Consider the following 6,855-nt stretch of genomic DNA (forward strand, 5'->3'; position numbering starts at 1 on the left):
TCAGGATCTGGACCTGCTTAGCCTGTGATTATCTGCTTGTCTCTGGTGCCCTCTAGTGTTTGCTCGGAAGCTCGCTGTGGCCTCTGGCGTAAAGAGGGCTTCATAGTCTCTGCCAAGCAGTCCATGTCCAAGAGTGCTCACTGGAAAGACCAAATCCTTAAGGCTGGTGCATTGTGGGTGTTTTAGGAATCTCGTTGGCAGCATTTTTTTCTGATGACTTTCTATACCACATTACTTGGAAGTTCCTTAGTATAAGCACCCTCGCGCCCCTCCCTTTCCACCTGATTTCCTGCTCTAGAGGTCAATGTACTATGGACTTCATTTAATAAGTAACTCATTGTAGATGCTCTGTTTTCCCGTTGAACCTTTTATTTGCCTTCTCATTCTTTTGTGAATGCCTCTATGTTTTTGTCATTATCCAACTAATTTTAAATTTTTTTTCTTAATGGTATTATTATAGTTATTTTGAAATTATTGCATGCAAGCCAGGTGTATGGTGGCACATGGCTGTAATTCCAGCTACCCAGGAAGCTGAAAGTGGAGGATCTTTATTTCAAAGCCAGGCAGGGCATCTTAGCAAAACCTTGTTTCAAAAACTAGTGAAAATTTAAAAAAAAATTTCTAAAGACAAATTCCAATTTGTAGATTGATATGTGCATATGCCTTTAGTGTTTTTTCTTTTGTTTATTGTCTACAGTCACTTTCTCTTATTTAGTAATTTATATCTATTACATCCTGCCTGGTGTCTAAAAATGTAGTAGATCATTTCTCTCACAAAGGAGCTTTCAATCCATCCTGGGGTTAAATTAAGACCGATAAACTTAATCCAACCAGAAACATGTTAGGGCTTAGTATTTCTTAAGGTTTTTGCAAGATGTAGTATTCCTTCAGTTCCCTCTGATTCCATGATATGGCCATCAGGGTTTTCACTTATGAAACTGGGTTCACTTTTCCTCTTCAGAAAGAGATCAATGTAAGGATGTCTGCTCATATTTTCAGAGGTTGTGGCTTATATGTTCAATCTTCCACCACAAGTAATGCTAGAATATGATGACTATTGCTGCAGCGAATTCCCATGTTTGGAGATCTTACCTTCTCCAGCTGTGGACATCTAACCATTTGCCATTGCCAAACCATGTGCATATTATTTTGACCATACTGAAGCCTACTTGAAAGAGCCAGACCTATAATCTTAGCTGTTTCATGTGCCTAGGTCAGCGAGCACTCTCAGAAAGTGTAGTTAAGGATGGCCAGGGCTGAGCAACATTTCCCTCCAAGGTATGTTTTACTTGCATTGTGAGAATGCAAATCCATAGCAGATCTTTTTTTTTTCATTTAGTTTATTGGTACATTTTATGTGTACATTACAGTTACATTCATCATTGAGATCTTGTACCTTTACATGATGTATCTTGGTTCTTATTCTTTCCACATCTTTTTAACCCTTAGTACTAGACACATAGGAAATTCCATTTTGCTTTTGCATTATGCTGTATTGTTTATGTCTATTGCATGCCAAAATTGGAATTTTTGAAATAACATTTGTTTGAGGTCCCTCATATCTCTGCTCTTGACTTTCCAATAGTATTTAATTCCCCAAACTCTGAATAAGTTCATATTCTGGCTCTCACCCTGCACAAGTCATATTCCACCTTGCATCCATACTGGTAGAGAATATATGCAGGGAGATCTGAAAGCCTTCACCTCACCTCCATATGGGTTACATTTTCTTCATGTGCACTAATGCTAGTCTCTGTTGTTGAGTTCATCTATGTGAAGCAGTGTAGACTCCCTTAGTATAATCAGAGTATGGACTTAACAATAAATCTCAGATTGTTCTCTCAACTTTTAAGAGAATACCATAAAAACCAGGTCAGAGGAGAGAGCACCAAGCTATAAAAAAAGAGGAGATATGAACTCAGATTTGTTCTCCCAATAATGAAGACTGTTTTTCATTTTCTGTTTTTTGGTACTGAGGATCAAAACTCAGGACCTTGTGCTTATGAGGCAGGCACAGGAACCACTGAGCTAAATCTCCTGCCCTGGAGACTGTTTTTAACAGCAGTTATATATTGAATTCCACTGAATGTCTTGCCCATAGAATTAGTTACAGTGAGGTTGGCTGATCACTTTTCAGTCTTGGTTCAGAAGTAGATGATTGTGTTGGACATGAGCTTTAACAAGATTCCCATTAATACACTTCAGACATAAGCATGAGTAAGAAAAACCCTCTTATGTTGTCCAAAATTAAAGCCTATTATGTAATTGCCAGAGTATTAATTATTACAACTAGGTTTTAAGTATATTTACTTTAATGAAATTATCATATGCAATGGATATCAGATGTTTTGGTTGGTGTGGAAAATGTATTTACTGAATGTGATGACCTTGCAGGGATCTTGATGTGCTGTGGAATTAGGTGGGATAGATATATATATATATATATATATATATATATATATATATATATATCCCTTCTCTCCTCTCAGGAAGTGTCTGTTTCTCCCATGTTTTAGCAATGGCTCTACTTGTCTCACTTTATCGTACAAATAAAAGATATTTTGTCTACTTACAGTACTGGTAATAAACTGTAATAAAGTACTATAAAGTGTAGAAGTTGTATTTTTAAACATTAAACTTAGATGGTAAATGCTATTTTAAAAAACCTCAATATTCCTGGGAGTAAATATTTTTCAAGTTAACTCTGACATTATTTGTGTTCAATTACCAGTGTGTTTTTAGAAAAAAAAAATTACAATTACAAGCATTCCCCAGATGTTTCTAGGAAAAGAACATGTTTGTAATCTCTCCATGATTAGGTCCCCAATGACACGAGAATGCACATAAAAGCCCTTGGTTCTTCTGGTGAGATTGTTCATCTAGAGTCTGTTGGAAACAGTTCCTTCCTTTGTAATTTGGTTCTGTTTATTGGTCTGGCTTGCATGATTGCCCCTTTGCAGTCAAGGGCAGTGCAGTGGCAGAGTTCCTGTCTCACCTGCCCGAGGGAGATGAGGATCTGTGAGATCCAGGGATGTGTCCAGAGTGGTGGGAGAGCATCTTCATCACACAGTGACAATGCCAAGAAGTGACCATCTGGTCACTCAATCTGGCCTAGTTTCTATAGGGATCTAATACATTTTCTTTTAAATGTACCTTCTGGTCAAGATAACAAAACACTTGTGAGTGTTTACTTATAATTTGTGTCAATTTATTTTATAACCTAAGCTTGTTTTTTAATATGTTTGGGAAAAGTATAGTAAAGCACAGCATTTTGATTAGAACATTTTTCAATTCCTTTTTAAAACAAAAATCCAAGATTCAGTCTTTCCTAACTCTATCCTTGGCCTCTTAATTAACTTTCATCACACCTCTAAGTAGAATTCATAGAATATCAGAAGGGATCATCATATTACAATTCCCAACACCTTGATGTCATTTTCATGGCTTTTGCCCAAGAAGCACTTGAATTTGAATAACACTTGCAAACTATTAGGGGAATGTCCTTGGGATATCATTGAAAGGATCAGTGTTTTCATCCAATATGAGATGTAGTTTATAGTTTGGAGTTTTAGAGATTTAAAGTCAGCATCTTGTACTCCACCCCCTGCCTCCATCATATTCTCTCTCTTTCTTTCTTTCCCCCACCTCCCTCTCTCTCTCTTTCTCTCTCTCCCTGAGACAGTGTCTCACTGTGTATTTCAGGCTGATCTTGAACTCACTAGGTAGCAGAGGCTGTCCTTGAAGTCATGGTGATCCTTCTGCCTCAGCCTACTGAGGACTGAGATTGTAGGAATGTGTCACCATGCCTGGCTATATTATAAATCTCAAATTTCCATTTTTTTAGTTTTTCTAAACATAAAACTTGACAATAATAGTAATTCCATCATAATTTTGTTAGATGTTTTGTGACAGTTAAGTTATAAGTAAAGTACTTAGAATATCATATTGTGTACAGCATGCATTATATAAGAAATACACATTGTTAATATAAATCTGGACAGAGGTCTCTAGTCATAAGAGGGAAGCACTGGTATTTACCTGTTGTATGTTATTATCTTCCTGGAATGACACTGGGAAGGACAAAGAGATATACACATAGATGGATAGATAGATAATTTTCCTAATTTAAAACATTCAGAAACACTGCAAGGCATTTGTCCTCTTTATTAGAGTATAGGTTAAAACAATTTATATTAAATTACACAAAGTCACACAGCCCACATATGGCCAAGATAGACTGTAAACAAATCTGTACTAACTTTAATGCAATATCTTTTAATTGCTAACTATCTTCTTTATTTTGAGAACTGTCAAAATAAGAATAAGTACTATACTGGACTACATTACTCCATTCCCATGGAAGGCAATAATGTAACTTCCCTGAGGAAGTGGTTCAATTCTGATTATTGTCCTTCTGATCTTCAATGTGCCTATGATATAGGGTAATTTTAGTGATTAAATGAGACAAGAAAAATCTTTAGCACTGTGACTATCATGATATTTATTATAGGAAGTCCCAATCCAGAAATATTTTCATTCTTTTCTAGCCAATTGAGGCAACATAACATAGTTACTGCATGTTTTTCACATTTACTTCTCTGATATATTTGCAAGTCCTTTTTCTCAAGGTCAGATTTAAATTCCTACTATTTCTAAATCAAGTTAATTCAAGTTCTTCAAGTACACTTCAAATTCTATTTTTGAAAATGTTCTGAGTCCAGAAACTGATTGATGTATTTTTCAGTCTCAACAATTTTTATGCTACTACTATAGAAATAGATGAAAGCTAGTTTACATTGCTCACACATTTCATTCCTGAGGATGTCATATAATTTAATTTCAAGTGATTTTATAACCATGGTGCACATAGTTTATTTGGCTAGCCAATTAATGTTTGATGAATATTTCCTACAAGCGAGTGATAAGGACATGGAAACAAATTGCCAATTTGTCAATTTGGCTTAATATGTGGACAGGATTTAAAGCATTTTCCTAAACTCTTCTACCAAAAATATTCAAAGACCTTATATTTACTGACATTTGTTTTATTTCAGTAATAATGGTTCTCTTTTATATTTTTAAATTATAAGTACTATCTATCTTATTCTCAATTAAACCACCCCATCCACTGTCAACAGATATTTCAAACTATTATATATTAAACCTTGGGCAGAAGAAGCAAATTGTTCTAAAATTCTCATTGCAAAACACACTCCGTAAATATATTTTAACCAATATACACATTATACTTTATACCATTATCTATCTGTTCCTTCATTGATTACTTACTTCATCTCTCTCAGGCATTTATTGTTTCATGCTCAGTGTTTGAAAAGAAGCAGAATCAAACACTGCCCCAAACAGAGAGAACCAACTGCCCAGGGGCAAAGCAGTCATTGATCAGAATCTATCAAGTAGCTGTAAGAGTTGTAAAATCTTACAGCCACTATTTCTGACAGGTTACATCTCTGAAAGCTTATACTTGAAAGCACTTGGATGTGGTGACTGTATTTGTTGTGTTTTCACATGGTTTCAAAAAACAAGAAAATGGCTGCATATCTACTTATCTCCTCTTTTCATCTACATAACATGTTGGCAAGTCAGGTTCTCTGACAAAGGGAAGCCACTCAGAAATTGGAACTTGCACTGGGAAACTACTTGCTAATCACTGAGTTTATTCTCTTGAGTTTCCCAACATGCCCTGAACTACAGATCATCTTTTTTCTCTCATTTCTGGTGCTGTATGGTATGATTTTACTAGGCAACACTGGACTGATGCTTTTAATCAGGGTGGCTTACACCTTCAAACCCCCATATATTTTTCCTCCGCAACCTGTCCTTCATAGACCTGTGTTACTCCTTGGTCATTGTCCCCAAATGATGGTCAATTTCTTGTCAGAGAACAAATCCATCTCCTACTACAGGTGTGCCCTGCAGTTTTACTTTTTCTGTACTTTTGCAGACACCAAATCCTTCATCCTGGCTTCCATGGCCTATGATAGCTATGTGGTCATCTGTAACCCTCTGCCCTACCCAGTAGTCATGTCCCAGGGCATCAGTATATGGATGATTGTTTTGTCATACATTGGAGGCAACATGAGTTCCCTGGTCCATATGTCTTTTGCTTTTATTCTGAAATTCTGTGACTTCTCTCCCCTGCTTAAAATCTCCTGCGCTGACACATCAATTAATGAGTGGCTACTCTCCACCTATGGCAGCTTTGTGGAAACTATGTTTCTTAGTCATAATCATCTCCTACTTTTTCATTCTTTTCTCAGTCTTAAAGATTTGCTTTGCTGGTGGAAGGAAGAAAACCTTCTCCACATGTGCCTCTCACCTGACCTCTGTGGCCATCTATCAGGGGACACTTCTCTCCATTTCCTCAAGGCCAAGTTCCCTGTATTCTCCCAACACTGACAAAGTTGTCTCAGAGTTCTACCTCATTATCATTCTAGTGCTGAACCCATGGATTTATAGTTTGAGAAATAAAGATGTAAAAGATATAGCTAAGAAGGCTCTAAGATGGAAAATAGATTCTTGATGAGAAATACTAATATTTCATGATTTATCTAATTCCCCGAATGGTGAGTTTGCAATGACTTTACTGGTGGACACACAATTACTCACACTAAAGTTGTGTTAAATATTTGTTTTTCTTTTTAACACAGTAAAATTCATTTCATAGTCCCAAATTATAAGTAAATATTGAAAAGCTCAAAATAATAGATAACTAGTAGCTGTCACTCAACATTTGTTTTCTTACTAGCTGGTGATATATGTTAAAATGCATATATGATGTAAAAGGATATAGTACATACCTCAGAAAAATATTTATGAATATGTGTATAAAATATC

General features: G+C 36.0%; 1 pseudogene; it reads left to right on the plus strand.

Annotated features, from left to right (window-relative positions):
- The first annotated feature begins 1,246 nt into the window (after positions 1–1,246).
- On the plus strand, positions 1,247–6,541 carry LOC101715525 (olfactory receptor-like protein OLF1; annotated as a pseudogene).
- The last annotated feature ends 314 nt before the right edge of the window (positions 6,542–6,855 follow it).

The sequence above is a fragment of the Heterocephalus glaber genome, unplaced genomic scaffold (assembly GCF_053883595.1).
Source record: "Heterocephalus glaber isolate CG9 unplaced genomic scaffold, H.glaber_assembly_v1.0 deba00001673, whole genome shotgun sequence".
NCBI lineage: Eukaryota > Metazoa > Chordata > Mammalia > Rodentia > Bathyergidae > Heterocephalus > Heterocephalus glaber.